The 9414-nt window shown below is 34.0% G+C and overlaps 1 long non-coding RNA gene across 2 annotated transcripts; it reads left to right on the top strand.

Annotated features, from left to right (window-relative positions):
* Positions 1-2474: 2474 nt before the first annotated feature.
* LOC129895536 (uncharacterized) lies at positions 2475-8999 on the top strand. Of its 2 annotated transcripts, none has more exons than XR_008767800.1 (3): positions 2475-2680; positions 7480-7576; positions 8743-8999. It is a non-coding gene; the product is annotated as an uncharacterized LOC129895536 (long non-coding RNA). The 2 variants fall into 2 exon arrangements; XR_008767799.1 differs by having other exon boundaries at positions 8740-8999.
* The last annotated feature ends 415 nt before the right edge of the window (positions 9000-9414 follow it).

Here is a 9414-nt window from a genome sequence, read left to right as displayed (position 1 = left end):
CTCATTAAAAAAATGAAGCTCTAAAGTAAAATGTTTAGTTGAACTTGGAGTAGATCATGAACTTAAATATGAATACTCGTGAACAAAAAACAGAAAAAGGTAAAATAAATTCACAAATATTTCATTCACAGAAGCATGATAAAGATGAGAAATTCTTTTGTAAGCTTAAACGTATAACAATTTTCAAAGTCGAGGCTTGGTAACACGACAATCTGCCACAAAAATTTTGTTGAAACATTCTCAAATAAGTGGCAATAGAGACTTTTTGGAAAGCCTTGGCGAAAAAATAACTAAAACTCAGTTTACAGTATAACACCATTCCCAATCATCTTTCGTCAAGGTACTTTTATTTTTTGGTTTACCACCTGGTGTTCGGAGCCTGTGGAACCCAATTAAATTTGAATTACTCATTGCAGGACCCATTCAGGGGTGACACTCCCAACAAGATTTTTTCTATATTCAAAGCTCGAATTCGAAACTTCTGATTAAGAATGAAACAGTCTCACCACTGTTCCATAACCTATGTTGGTCATCTCAAGGTACTTAAGCTGCAACAACACTAAAAATCATGATTTGATACAAGAAGAAAACTAAAAATAAAATAAAAAATTACAGCAAACCGGTCCAGGAAAAAAAGACTCCTACTCTACTTCTGATGGGATATATACCAAGTGAATTTTCTTGTAGAGATGATAAAGACTATTGTGATGCATCAATATCGATGAAATCAACTTTATTCTCAAGCTAGAAGTTGTTTCCATTGAAAAACTAAAAAAAAACTAAAAAAAAAACTGAATGACAACATATAATTTATATAGAAAAGTAAAAACAAGTAGAGAATATTTTCTCTTACCTAGCTTACCTTTTCAAATGAAGGTTTTCTACCGGAATTAGGTGTGTACTTGTCGTTCTGTATAAGAAAAATATTACTAAAATGACATGAAAAATTAAATGATTGTATGTCTCTTTACAAATTTACTTACTATGTGTTGAGCAACCACAGTTTGATTCAATGATTACGTAAAAAGACAATTAAAGTTGTAGATTTGGCACATGGCAAAAATACAAATAGAAACATTAGAGAAAATAGAAGTTAAACTTAGGGTTTTTAAACTTTCAGCAATCATTGACAGCCTTGTGTATCACTATTGGCATCTAGAAAAGCATGTGTGATTGATGCAACATAATAATTATCTATTAAAACTATTAGGAAAACATTGAGCAGATTTTGTGCATTAGAAGCATCTTCATGAATGTATGAACCTCCACTATAGAATTATTTTGTTGCTTGTAGCAGTCACGTCAATTTGTAATCTATTTACTACATTGATATGACCACATTACACTATTAAGCAATCATAGTTAGAATGTTTACTATATATCAGTATATTAAACATATGAGATTACAAATCACACTCTAAATTGATTAATGAATAATCAGCAAGTAAGGCATTTAATACATAAGGTTAAAACAAATTAGCTTTGTTCAAGTTATTTACCGTTAGAGAAGCTCTGTAGAAGAATCTTCAGATGACAAACTGCACCTCTTTTGCTATTTTCTTGTCCGTGCGTAGTCTTGTGTTGCTTTATTATTATCAACAGAAAGACAAAAGAAATGATTTATGAAAAAGGAAATGAATGTAAAAGGTGTAGGCACTAAATTTTGTGAATAGAAGCGTCCCTTCGGTTATAGGAGAGTGGGAAATATAGGGGGACTTGGCAAAAAATTGAGAAAGTAAAAATTATGAATCTTTGCCGAGAAATATCACATTTTATTCTTAATGACATGTTTTTATAGTCAAAATAATCTAATGACATATATAAGATCACATGTAAGTCTTTTTAAAATTTCTTATCCAATTAAACAGTGCCATGTAAACTGAAATGAAGAAAACATCATGCAAACATCAACTAAGAAGTGAGGCAACAACACCCAAAATGGAAGGTTGAAAAGGTTAATCCAAAAGGTGTTTTGAGTCTTTACACTTCTGCACCACATATGCCATAGAATCAAACCCAATGGACATAAAGAGAATGAACTACCATAATGATAGGTCCTCCACACATGCAAAAGAGTCTTGATGCAGTAATAAATCCTCAAGTTTAATATCATTAGCATAAAATTGATTTCTACACTTTTAGAAAAGTAACTGAGTGCAAAAGGTAATTTTTACAAAATCATAATTTATTTTTTTGCATCAGAATTGAATTTAATTTTTTTCATAAAATTTAATTTTGTCACAACTCGAAATGGTGCCATTATGATGCCTACTACATCCTCAAGTAGGCAAGTCAAAAATCTAAAAGACACACTATAAGAAAAAAGCTTATTAGAGACCAAGATTTATCAACAAATTACAAATCCGATCCCTAAAAGTATATTTCTAGGGACGATATTATTTTTTGGTCCCTAAAAGAATTTTTTATTTTTTAAATATTATTTTGATCTAAAAATAAAGTGAAAAACTGGTCTCTAATAGTCAATATATCGGCAAAAAGATGCGCGGACTGAAATAAAAGTAAAAAAATGACTCCAAAATTTCACTTTCATCCCAAAATCCCTAAAATTCAAGGCAACTTTCTCAGATCTCAAAAGCTACGGGGCTTCATCTCCACAACTCAGGAGGTTGCAATTTCCTCACTCAGAACTCTACTATTGAGATTATCTGCTTAATCAATAGTAAGTTTAATTTCTTTCTCTTTTATCTGATTTTGTCCCTTTTTATCTTTATTATTCCCGATGGAGCAAGGAATCTTTTGTTTGCTGAAATTGGGTTATTTAGAGCACTGCTTATTGTTGTGTGAGAACTAAATCTGAGTTAGAGTTGGAGATAGTAGGTCAAGAGGATAAATGGAGTGTTCTTGTAGGGTTTCATATGTGCAGTGATTTTCGCCTGTGCGATATGCATTATACATGTCTTCTGCGGATTTGCTTGAATGGTTCAAGAAAATTTTATATTATATCTTCTGTTTTTTCCTTTGAGTTGGTGAATTGGTTGAATTATTTTTACCTTAAGCTGGTTAGTTCAGTTCCTTTCCTTTTTTAAGTTTAATAAGAAAAAAAATAGTGATGTAAGTTAGTTTTGTTGAAGTATTTTCCTTGTCAAAGAATTTTTTTTGATGAAAAAAATTTATTGAGTTCTTTCACTAAATCTGTTATTCAATAGTACTCTAGTTAGAGTGACGGACTTGCTCATCGAAACTCTTTGTTGTCAATTCTTCTATTTATTTTGTCATGACCTACTCCCTTCAAAATAAGGTCAATATTTTCTATTTTAGCTTTCTGAATTTTTTCAGGATTATATGTAATGCGCTTAAATGAAGAATCGGGAATTCATATAGCCGTCCCCGATTTATATGAGAGTGAATAATAATAGTTGTCATCTGTTTGTTCTGCTTTCTCAAAGTGTGAATGCAGAAACACTTTTTGTACTAACCTAAGGAGTTACGTGAAAGTACTCTCTTTGCTAGTTGATTATAATATTTATGTATTTGTCAAAATCTTCACCACTACAAAAAAAATATTTGGCGGCAGTTTAAAATGCCTTTGGCGGCCATAAGGCTTAAGCCATTGTATATTGGGTCGCTAAAGACTTTAGAGGTCAATAGCCTTATATTATATCCTTGGATGTCTTATTCTTTATCATTTGATATAGAATTAGGAGGCATTGGAATACTCCAAAAGATCCAATATGAAGTAACTTGATCATTTTAAAGGGTTCGTGAAATCAATACTAATGGTTAAGCTAAGTTTTACATTATAGAGAAGTGGGTAAAGACATAACTATTAGAATGGGTGTTAACAAAAATATGATTAGGTAAGTCATTTCAGTTATAGCAAACTGCATTTGAATTCAAACAAGACAGATTTTATCTCTTATTACTGAGTATATTGCAGTACTATGAAAGATGAACTTTAAGTAACAAAAATGGAAGTTTGATAAGATACATACTGTTCTTGATTATTAGAAAAAAATATACACCACCTTGGAGTGTAGTATTGTGTAAAGACCACCAAGATCATTTTTGTGCTTTTGTATGAATTTATCATTTTACCCCTCCCCGTAGCTTCTTTATAGCCTTGTGTGATGTTGGGATGGGTGACACACTCCCCGAGGTGGTTGGGTGAGCTTGGTGCGAGTTTTCCCCTTTTTAGAAGTTTAAAGTGAAAAGAGTTGACTTTAATCAACATTTGGAGATCCAGTCGTCGTATGGAAATTTCGACGGTTCCATAAGCTCCAGAAAGTCCATTTTGGTCTAGAAGGAAGGCTGGTTCGAATTTTGGAGCTTTCGTTTTGAGTTGTGTGTTTTGTCGTTCTAGTTTTAAAATTTTGGCCAAGTTTGACTTCGGTCAACGTTTTGGGTAAAAACGTTTGGATGAAAATTTTGTCAGCGTGGTTAGATTCGGAATGCCGAGTTTGGTCTAGAATGACCTTTGGTTCAATTTCCGAGGTGCTCAAAATGAGTTTTTAGCCGTTTGTGTGTCTTATGTGTTTCTCTCCATGGGTCATTTTGTCGATTGTGTTGAGTCTGGAATGTCATTTTCAGTTAGGTATTATAGTCCATTTACATTAATGGGGTTCCAAATGAATTTTGAATCCTCATCGGGGGAAATTCCAAATTCCTGAAGTTCAACACCAACTGAACTGCTGGTGCAACATCCATTCCTCTTCGCATTTGCAGGCGAGGGGATGCGATCCAAAGCTATGGAATGTTGACCATCGTAATCACGGACTCCATCACCGTTTTCGCAAAGCTAAGGGTCATTTGGTCACCGCGATCGCAGGGTTGACTGCCGTGATCACAAAGGGTATTTTGGCCAGGTCTTGTGATCGTGAAATTGGGTCCTGCGATCGCGATGAGCAATTTTACCGACTTCAGTGAAATAAAAGAGCATATTCCAGTAGCTCATGTCCTATTTCGGGATTTAGAATAATTAAGAGTTTGAGAGCAATTCTTGACCAAAATCAGTGTTTCTTATTGCATTGCGTTGGAAATTCTTGTGGAGACATTCCGGAACCTATTCTCATCCTTAAAATCTTGTAAATCTTGCGTAAATTCTTCGATTTCTTCCATTTTTGACCCTCTTAGGGCTTGAACTTGCTGGGCTAATTTGAGCCCTTTCGGTACTCGGATTGTCCCCATTTTGGGGGCACAAGTTCCTTGAGCTATTTGAGACCTCGTGACGGTGTTGGTTTCTCAATTTTGTGTGCGGGTCCCAATGTGAAAATTTTGACTCATTTTGATTTTAAGTTTAATTATGGTAATATGGGTATTGTTAGCTTTGTTTCGATATTTCCTTCGATAATTTTGGTAGAGTGGCATCGTTCGAAGGTGGCCCGAAAAGAAAAAGCTCTGATTTAATAGTTCATGTGCGATTTTGGCCTTGAGGTAGGCTATAGTTTCTTTCTTTTAGACTTGGATCGGTTAGAATTTATATGTTATGAGTAATATCGTATGATTAGGTTGGGTTCTAGTTGTTGATAGCCTTTTTGAGAAAATTAGGAGTTGATGGCCATCGTTGGTAACTAATTTGGATTTTAGCCGTTGAAGCTTTAGTTTAGGTGCTTTCTTGTCTTTTTTGCACCGTTTAGTATCCTTAGAATTTGCTTCTAGGTGACTTGAAACTTAGGATGCCAATTGTTTGACTTGGTTGGTTACATTTCCCTTTTTCGTGTGTTTTTGGGCTTTTAATGGTGTTTTGTTTTTCTTATTTTGTTAATATATTGGGCCCGAGGCCTTGCTTTTGAGACGCTGGATTTCCAGGTTAGTACCTTGAAGCCTTTAGTGGGGACTTTTTCCAAGTGTGTGTGATATGTGCACTTTTGCCATGTTACCTGTTGTGATTGTTCATTATGGCTCCATAACCAGTGTCTGCTTGTGAAAATAATCAAGTTATTGGAAAGATGTTAAGTTTTGTTAATAAATAAGTATAAAGGATTTGGAAATATTGGTAATCTTATTGTTTATGGCGTTTTCTTCTATTGATGAGCTCGAGGTATGATTTCGAATGACCTCTTTATTAACCTTGGGATACATTGTTATACTTATTGTTGATGAGCTCGAGGTGTGAATCTCTGGTGGCTCATTGATATATGTAATGACCCTCAAGGTCATTCTTGACTTTTGATCTTTTCAGTATTTAGAGCTTTTCTGTAGAGACCCCAAGCCTTTTATGACTTGCTGACACTGATAGATCGGCTGTTTGATCGGTCGTTTGGATTTTATGTCAGTTTTTCCTATTTTTGAAGCTTTTGGAGTTTGAATGGTTGACTTCGGTCAAAATTCCAGGAAAATGACCTCAGAATGGAATTTCGATGGTTTCATCAGCTCTGAAATGACCAAATTAGGCTAGTAGTATGGTCAGCATGAGCATCGAGACAATTGAAGCGAGTTTGGGGCCATTTGGCGCTTTAGCCTTTGAAATTTGGCCTAAGGTTAATTTCGATCAACATTCTTGGTAAATGCGGTCGGATAAAAATTTTGTCAGCATTGTTAGCCCTGAAATTCCGTATTTAGTTGGTGTAAAACCCTAAAAATTTGAGAACTCCCAAAAAATAGAAACAAAGAGTGTTAGTGCAAAGAAGTGCAGATAAGTGGCACCAGGCACCGACCATGGAAGGCCATCACGGGTCGTGTGATGCACCACGCGCTGTGGTGAGTCACCGTGGTGGTGATTCAAGGGATCAGACCTACAAGCAAGGACCATGAAGGAGGACTACGGATTGTGGTGATCACCACGGGCCGTAAAGCCCTCAGTGGTGAACCATATGCAAAGTCCTCAGAAAACATTCCAAGGCAAAGACCACGGTCGACCACCACGAGTCGTGAAGCATTTCACAGATCATGGTGTGATTCGTGGAGGGCATGTTCTGCAGGACCTGCACCACGACCATTCTTCACGGGCTGTGATGCCTTTCACAGACCGTTAAGGTCTCCGTGAATAAACTTCAGAGACCTACTTTCAGGAATATTTTTCCAAGTCTCTTGCCACGGGACCTCACCACGGGCCGTGGTGAGCACCACAGATCATGAAGGGTCCCTGTGTTTTAACACAAAGTGAGGTCTATTAAGGCCCGACGCCAGCTCTTTTCCTCTCATTTTTCCACATATCAAACTTCAATTTTAAGAGCAATCCTCAACCAAAATTCGTGATTATTGTTCCGGTGAGTTGGAAATTCTTGTGAAAATGTTCTGGACCCTTTCTCGTCCTAAAAATCATGTAAGTTCCGCATAAATTCGTTATTTCTTGCCTTTTTGAGCTATTCTAAGGCTTGAATTTGGTGGGGTTGTTTTGATCTTTTTCGGTGCTTGAAATGTGTCTATTTTTGGGGCAGAAGTTCCTTGAGCTATTTGAGACCTTGTGATGGAGTTGGTTTTTAAATTTCGTAGGTGGGTCCCACAATCTCATTTTAGACCCAATTTTGGGTCTGTGTCCGAAAAATATGATATTGATTTAAAAACGTTTGTATTTATTAGGTGATCAACATTTTGATAGCATGGAGACATTTGGAGTCGTTTTTGGAGCAAAAAATTATTGGGAAATGGACTTGGAGCATGCGTGTTCGGCTTCGAGGTAGGCTACGGTATCTTATTCTTTGATTGACCTTTAATAGGTATTGTTTATTTACTCTATTTTAATTATCATGCTTGATTTAGACATAACATATTCCTCTTTAGGAGGATTAATTATACTTGTTAAACAAGATGATTAGGTTCTTAGGTATGAAAATATACCCACTCAGATTATCGATTTATCGAACCAACGATTTTCTGGAACAATTCTCCAATTGGTATCAGAGCCATGATAGATATTAAAAACTTGATAGATGATAGGTAATCTTTTTGAATACGCAGTTTTAAAAATATTTTACAATAATCGTATGTTGACAAGGAGTTTTAAATTTTATCTGAAATAGAACTCTGTCATATGATACACTATGAAACATTTCTAAAAAGTTATTTTCTAACAGTACATCTTGTCTAGAATTATAAAAATAAAATGGATGACATTTTATTAAAAAGTATCATAATAATATAATCAGTTGAGCAATGCCTCTAGACATTGTTATAATATTATTTGATATATCTCTTCCTCTGGTAATAGGTAAGTTTTGATGGTATTCTTTGGGAAATATTTCTGGTCTGCAACAATATTTTTCCAATTCGTTGTCTATATAGGCAGTAAAATATTCTGATTTATAATCTTTATACGTTATTCCTATATATATATATATATATATATATACATACATACATACTATATTGGCTTGCCATTTTCATAAGAATATTATCTTATCATCGTAAGTAATTTTTATAGCTTGATCAAGTATAAAAAAAAGTGTAGCCCATCATATGGTTTTACACTATCTATGAAAGTAGTTTCCAATAGGATTTCTAAAGTATCATTGTTCCCTTCTTGTTCAACTAGTAATCTTATAGGTATGGTATTATCTTCGAATTTTAAAATGGTTTCTATCATGTTTGCTATTTCATGTCTTTTCCCGTTGAAATCAATATAAAGATATTTATCTTTTAATTTATACTGTTGGAGATGGTTACACAACTTAAGGCTAATGTAATTTCCACTAACACCTGTGTCTAATAGGATGTTGATGAGAATGAATTTTATACCATTAAAACATTCTCACTTTATCTTATAAATTTTTATTTCATTATTTTTTGCTTCTAGGATAGGTCATATAAATCTTTCTAATTGCGTTTTTCTTATTAATGCAGCAGGGTTTATGACTCGAGTTCCATCAAAAGATAATCAAGACGTTGAATCTTGTTGGTTATACAAGGGTTTAGGTCGTAAATCTAAGTCTAAGGGCGTATTTTCTATTTCTTGTATTTTGGCTATGCTAGACATTTGTATTTGACTGACTTCTTCAAATAAATAGGGATAATCTATTGTATCTTTTATAGCAAAGCAATCTGAATGATGAGTATTTGAAATTGCATATGAAATAACATAAGTTATCGAATATGACCTATTATTTTTGTGAAAGAATTCTTTTCTTTTAAAATCTTGTATTAAGCTTAGAGTTTTATCAAAGTCTTTATCTAGAAGATGATATGAAATTCGTGGGTATACATTAAACTTAATCTTTCCGTATTGTAAATTTCCTCGTAAAATCCTAAGAAGGCTTCTTTCCTGTTTATTATCCCGTTATCTATAATAGCTAAATCTATTGGGTATCTAACCCTTCTCTGAATGTGGATTTTATCATTATCTGGATTGCTCCTATATGTATCCATCCAAAAGTATTTCGAATTTCTATATTTATTTTTTCTAATTTATCTTTAATATCTTTTTTAGATAGTAAGGGTATCATTATTTTATTAAAAGTAGCAGAAATTTCTAAAGCTCTTTTGTTGGACATTTAATCCATAAAATAAATGGATTTTTCT

This window comes from Solanum dulcamara, chromosome 7 (assembly GCF_947179165.1).
Source record: "Solanum dulcamara chromosome 7, daSolDulc1.2, whole genome shotgun sequence".
NCBI classification, from domain to species: domain Eukaryota; kingdom Viridiplantae; phylum Streptophyta; class Magnoliopsida; order Solanales; family Solanaceae; genus Solanum; species Solanum dulcamara.
The sequence above is the reverse complement of the archived record's forward strand: the minus strand, read 5'-3'. Positions and strand labels throughout refer to the sequence as shown.